Raw genomic sequence first — 7,861 nt, 5'->3', positions numbered from 1 at the left:
AAATAACTATTAAATAATTATTTCGTCATGGTTATTATTATTCATTGTTAGGTATTAAGAGTAGCTATTTTTATTACTATCAGCCTATAGTAGTGAACGGTGGTATATATTATTATACTAGTGTTTGTCTAGAAATAATTTAGATTTGACCGATTTGGGACTATTATGTGTGTAGTACGGAAATTTGGATATTTTAGGGACTGGGTACTATATACTGTATACTATAATATATACTATATAGGTACTATATAGTTTAATATTAAATTGTGTAACGACGGTATCATCTTTCATTCATTGTATAATATTATCACGGGGCCCCGCCATATTATATAGGTATAACTATTTTGATTAACTAACAAAATATATAATACTGATCGTTTATACTTCTACATACACTTCTATACTACTTATCGGTCTACTAGATACACGTATGCCGAACTAGTCTCATTTTATCGCTTGCTCCAGGTCATCGGTAAAGTAAAATACATTATATTATATTGCTATTCATATTTTTTTTCAATATACCTACTTTAAAGTTTAAATTGTACTCAGTACCTTTAACTAAGTGTCTTGTATAACTTGTTTACATAAGTGTCTACTATGTAAACTATGTCTTATTGTAAAAATGCTCTCCTATAGTAGGTATAATCTGTCACTTCGGACACAACGTACCTGTACCAGTGATGCAAGTACCTGTACCATGCAACTTTTTTACTGTTACCGCGGGGGCTGTCGGGAGTAGCGCCATAGTAGAAGGGGAGCTATTTGACTGGGTCGAATCCAGCGCTCGCTGACGCGGTTATACGAAACCCACCGATCTATCTCGAACGAGAGCAGCCGGTGGGGGACCGCCAGCCTGGCACCTGGGCGCCCTGACGAAACCCGTCGGAGGGATGTGACCGCATCGTAAAAAGGCGTGAAGGAGCTGCCCTCGCGACATATGGCTAAAGGTTAAAAACCCCCGAGGGAATGGCCTTATACTCCCCGTCACACAGTGGTTAGTAATGTTACCGTAATATGCCATCTATAACCTGGGCTAGCAAACGTTAAAATAACGTTATACTTGACAAAAAAAACGATTGAAATTTGTAAACGTAATTATAACGGAAAGCGATAGGTAATCAAAAATAACTAACTACCGCAAAACAAAACAAAACGATTTACAAAATATAGTATAAATCATCTATTAACAATTGTTAGAATTTTTTTTTGTTTATATAGTTGACAATGTTTATATTATGCACAATGCACATGTTTGAGATCGATTAGCGTTTTTTGTTGGAATTTTACGTAGGTACTACATATTTTATATGACCTACCACCTACGTATACTTATTCACGTTTTATTATGAATGGGTACAATGTATCATATCCAAATAATATATGATAGGTAATATACAAATTAAATGAATAAAAAATAATAGCATTATTTTGGTATCATAATATAGGTACCTAACTAACCACCTGCGTACCAACTAGAAATAATCTGTCTTCCCTTATATTTGATATCAAATAACCCATTTGGTGAATTTTTGAAGAGAAAGTTATATATGACCATATATTTTTAGATTCTGAGCAAATCGATGAATGTAATGATTTTATAATGATGTGTGGGTGATTTTTAAAAAATATATTTCTTGTCTGTGTACATGATAAGTGATCGAAATTATGCTTCTATTTTCAACTTCAGTATCTTTTCCAGTGTGAAAATTAATCTAGTTGGTGCATTCGTGAGGTAAACATTTATAACTCCAAGTACCTATCTAGTTTCCAAAAGCACCGGAAAAAATGGAAAAAACGGGAATTTTTACGCAAAATCAGTTTAAATCGATTTTGGATTTTGGAGTAACTCTATAAAAAATAACCATAGATACATGAAATTTTCATAGATTATTATCCCTAAAAACCTTTCAAAATTAATGACTCATGTTGAACTAATTCCATATTATGCCTATGCATATTCAATTATTGTTTATTATTAGTTTTTTTAAATAATGTCAATAAAAAAATGTTTGCACTGTCAAAAAACTTAAAAATGTAATACAAGGTTTCTCGTAAGTTAAGAATTTGAAAAAAGCGTAAATACCTACAGTCATTTTTTATAAGCGTCTGAAGTTCGAATTTTGTCAAAATTCGTAAAAATCAAATATATATACCAATTATTTTGAGTTAAAAATGCATAAAAAAAATGTTTATAAGCATTTAAATTTCAAAAGTTGAATTTATTTTTATAACTTTAAGGATTGAAATTTTAAGCAATATGCTCCACGTATATATAGTTCATTCTGTAACTAAAAAAACTAAAAAATATATAAACAGCTTTTTGATTGATATTTTAAGTTCAAATTTGGATGTAGTTACATATTATTAATAATATAAGTACCTATTTTACTTGAATACTTAGTAGCTACACTGTAGGTACAATGTATTATTGTGGATCCGTAGATCGTAGTACCTACTCACATGCATGAATAAGAGTAAATCATCTATGCACAATAGTTTATATTTGTATGGTTGCTATAATACTGTTATAATGTTTAAGTATTAAATGGAGATGGACATATGTTGTAAATAATTAAAAACAAAATATAAGTATAAGTTAATTAATTAATAGTATCTATGTAGAATATAGGTGAATGAAAACTGTAAACAGTTTTAACTCATAATATACCTGGATAGTACAACTTTTTTTGAGTAAGGAATACATAAATACCTATTTGGCTATTTAATATTCTATTACATATTTAGGTAGCTATATAGATATAAATAGATATAAAATACAACGAAGTTACTTGATACGAATTTGATGTATTGTCGTCATCCACCACCTTCTCTTCTTTGGACATCTGACATTTTTTTAATGTTTACCACACATAACAATTTATGCGAAGAACACACTAGCTAGTGTTTTGTCGTTGTCACTTATCATGAGTGCTTGACTTGGCAAAATTAAAGTAGGAGGACTGTTTACTTTTTAAAAAAGAAAGACCCCATCACTTGTTAAACGTTATTGGGCCACGGAGGATATGCCCCATTGCCCCCACACACCCCTAATACCCTTTTGAAATCATATGAAAAATATTTATAAATTATCATTTAAAAAAAAAAAATACAAGATAATATAAGACATAGGTAATATCACTCTATATACTATATTATAGTATAAATAATAAAAAAACTCAAAAGGATAATAAAAGTAAATTGATTAATAGATAAAATAGTTTACTAATAATAGGTTAATATTAACTAGTTTATAGATCCGTATTCCGTAGTCATGAAATAATCCATATTCGATATTCCATAAGAAAAATTCTGATTGTATCTTGCGCATTTTGATAAAAATACAGTATAATGAAGTGTCCTGAAGCCCCCTACGTTTCCCTTAAAAATAATAGTAGGAGTAAGCTTACATTTCCGAAAAATTAGTTGGGATATTCCACCCCCCTACGTACCCCGACTCCCCCAACTCGAGCACTACTTATCATGGTAAATTATTGATTAAATTTAAATTTAAATAATTAACTATTTAGTAGGCCTTTACCACACAACGATTATGACTACAAATTTCTAACTTAAAATTCACAAAAACAAAAAAGTAAAAATATTATAAAAAATAAAATTTTAAATTATTATTAAAATGTGGCCCCCACCACCAATATTTGCTATAACAGCCAGCTGTGGGAACAGTGTACTTGGCTACTTGTACAAGTGCTCAAGTATTGACCTACTTGTCAAGTACACCAGTTGTGTGAACACCCTAATCGTGCACTGGTCAAATTTACAATTATTGGCATATTTGACAAGTACACCAGTCGTGGGAATCCGGCTAAGGTATTAACACTATTCTAAATAACGATAACGCAAATATAACGTTTTAGTTATAAATAACGATAAACACAAAACTTGGATAACCTTTTAATTCTGAATAACGATAAACGCAAAAATTGTATAACGTTTTAATTGTAAATAACATAAAACGACATTTTTTTTTTGAAATGCTAGCCCTGCCTATAACAGTAGTTAAAAAAAGTATAATAAACACAGATAACACCACATATTACCCAACAGTTTAACTACATTACACACAGCTAACGGTTAAAACAAATACGGTATGATCTCAGACGTATAGATAATGTAAGAAAATAGGATTTTAAAATAACCATTGCAAATTGACAACACACTGGAGTCCAGTGAGAAAACCAGAACTAAAAATAAAAATAAAAAGTAACCTTTTTAAATACAACTGTATAATATTAACTGTTATTAATTAAATTACTCATACTATAACAATTAATACTAATAATAATACTGGATAATATTATAGTATATTAAAATGTTCCTATAATTAATATTTAAATTAAGAATATGCCTACCAATGTTAGTTATTATTCAAATGTATTTATTTATAAATGTGTAGAATGCGTAATATTGAAACATAATATGGGCAATTTTAGTTATCAAAAATATATCAACATTGAATAATATTATGTAAAACTTGTATGGAATTTTTCATTTTTCTAAAATTTTGTATCACCCAACAAGTAATATATATAGTATACTATCATGTAAAATAATTGACGTTTAAAGCACAAACAAAATTACACCATTACTCAAATGTAATAAATTATTTAACTTAAAAAAATCATTTGTAGTGTAATGCAATAATGTAAGCAATATTCATATTTAATTTTTATTATTATTGTGTATTAATATATTTGGTTTTATTGATTTTGTTGATTATAATTACATTTTTTCGATGCAATTTTTAATATACTTTAATGCAATAATGCAATCAATTTAGTATGTTTTTTTAATGCAATAACTTCACTGCCCTAGTAATAATATAATAATATATCTATAAAACGTATAATAAATGTAAAAATTGAAAAAAAAAATACGTCAACGCCGAAATAAATTACACAACGTAATACGAGTACGTATGAATGTTTTAAATGTTTACTCAAAATATATAAATAGGTATTTAAAAATTATAATTCATCTAGATAATACACGACACTGCCTATCTTGTCGTTGAAACAAAATTTTACTCTAAAACCAAGAACAAATATCAGACATCTCATAAATACAATATGAAATATGAATACAATACAATACAGTAACATATAACGTTGCAAAAAATGTATAAAAAATTAAGTTATGTGAATGTTAAGTATTAAGCATATAGAGTGGAAAAATCATCCGCTGACTTCAGTAAAATATACTGTATATTATAATATGTATTTTTAATGTTCATAAATAAATTAAAAACAAACAATAATTAATAATATTTAATTAATTAATTTGTTTGGTCTTATCATTTTTAATTCTTTCCAATGTATGTAAAATATATTGCTTAAATAGTATAAAAGTCTAAATAATTGAAAATATGGCCCTAGAGTAAATATAAAAAGCTAAACCCTAGAAATTGAATAAGTCTGATGTTAAAAATGGAGGTGAGCATACTTGGTGAATCGTTCTGTCACGTCGTAACATAATACCAACAAATATCCACAACAGAGAGGATTTCGGGTTTCGCATGAATGGCTATAACAACTCGCCAATTTTCGCGTTTGAATAATATTATGTTATATAATAAGTAGGTAAGTGAAAACATATAGTCACTATGCTCAAGGTCGAGATGTTTTTTTTTTTGCTCGCTTAACACGCCGAAATTCATCTCGAGATCGTTTATATATATGGCATCCAATTGTTGTATTATAATATTATAGGTACCTACTCGAAACGGCGTCGTCGATGGTTCCGTGACCTTTTTGAAACATAATGTCACTAGCCGGGACACTGCACCGCAAGCCAAATGTACACACTATAATATGGACCGGTAGGTCGTTTTATATTATAAACATCGCCGCAGAATATAGTTGTAGTGTGGCCCTTCAAATTTATCAGATATCCTCGAACGCCTTGGTGTTTCCAAATATTTACCACCTGTTTGCGCCCGGAACGACAGTATTATTATTATTATAATATTTATATCACCAGAATATTATAATTAGTGGCAGTATCGCTATCCGTAAAACTATTTGTTAACAATTTTGTGTGTCTTAACAAATTATTATATTATTCTATTATTCATTTTCATTAGTATAGTGCATCGATCGTAAACCCGTGTGGTTGAATGTCGGATCAATTATTGCAGGCGCCAATTGCCGAAGTTTTTATTGTGATATACTTATATTTTATATGTCGTCGACTAAGACGTAATATCTCCAAAATTCTGTAATCCATACAACTAATACGGCAATCAATGATAAAGATACGCGTGACAATTGTTCAACATTTCTATTTTCCTTGGGTTTTTGTGAGATATACCTACGGGATATTTTCACTAATTTTTGTGTTTATTTTTTTCTGTATATTTTGAAGTATATATCTTAAAATACCTTTTATTTTACTTACGTGGTATTAGATCAGGGCTTGAAACCGATTGAAGTAATTTCGGTTTCGGTTTCGATTTTGTATACCAGTTTTGAAATTTTTAAAAACGGATTTCGAAGCAAAGATTTGAAATAATTATTGAATTTTATTATTATACTAAATTACTTGATAAGATTTTTTAATTATTTAATAATAATTTATATCATTACTATTATAATAAAGCAACTTATAATTTTGCAAATAATGAAATGGTTATCAACATTTTTAGTCACGATCTCAATTTTATTATGAGTATTAATAATTATGCGTTTTAATGGAATTTACGTGTTTAAAAACATGTCAATAAAAAAAAAAAAAAAAAAACGGTTTCCAATTTTTTCAGAATTTGGTTTTGAGTTTAATACCGGTGTCCAATTTTTCACGGTTTCGATTTTGAATTTAATAGCGGTATCCAATTATTTTCGGTTTCGGTTTTAAATTATAATACCGGTATCCAATTTTTTTCGGTTTCGTTTTTGATTACGGTTTCGGTTTCGGTTTTAAAACGGTTGATACCGGTTTCTGAAATCGGTTTTGAAAACCGTTTCAAGCCCTGGGTATTACGCCTTAGACGATGATGTGCTAAAAGTTTTTATTATAATAGTTGATATATTCGCGCCGCGGTGTTTTATATTATTATACATATATATTCTGTATACTATTTATGTACGCCTGTCGCCACTGTGTTTTATATTATTATACATATATATTCCGTATACTATTTGTGTACGCCTGTCGCCACTGTGTTTTATATTATCTGTCACGGTTCGTACGCCACTGTCATTTTTGTATAATTGTTATTGAATATTGTATTGCTGCGACCGCCAATCGCCGTAATATTATTGTAATAATTATTATTTATTAGTGATGCATTGTATTACACTTAGCCACTTAGGTTAGGTACATGTGGCGGCTGGCCATCTTTGCACCTTATGTACATATTGTGAGTACCTACTTATTATTATTTATTATTATTCGTCGAGTCAGTAGGGCTATATTATTATTATGTATACATTTTTTCGTCAATAAACAACAAAAAGTGACGACTTATATTTAATTGTCATCTACTACTTGACTCAAGTAACTTGAGTTACCTTTGTCGATTAGTTATAAGTTAACATATTATATACTCACACACACACTAGCATTCGCAGGCAAACGCCGCCCTTCGGTCTTGGAAATTAAGCAAAACGTACCTACACTTTTGAAATGAGCCTACTTGGCTACCTATCTACTGCTATTTTCTTACGCGGGCTGTTTAGAATATCGTTTTAAATAAAATTACCGAACGACTGTATACGGTGGTTGTGTTCAGTTGTATTAGTTATAACAAATATTAACATGTCGAGCTTACTTCGAATTATAATCATAATTCCGTGTAATACCTACCATTGTTACCTACTATAATAATATAGTGTCCATCGTG

This window comes from Metopolophium dirhodum, chromosome 1 (genome assembly GCF_019925205.1).
Source record: "Metopolophium dirhodum isolate CAU chromosome 1, ASM1992520v1, whole genome shotgun sequence".
NCBI classification, from domain to species: Eukaryota; Metazoa; Arthropoda; class Insecta; order Hemiptera; family Aphididae; genus Metopolophium; species Metopolophium dirhodum.
Note: the sequence above shows the minus strand (reverse complement) of the source record.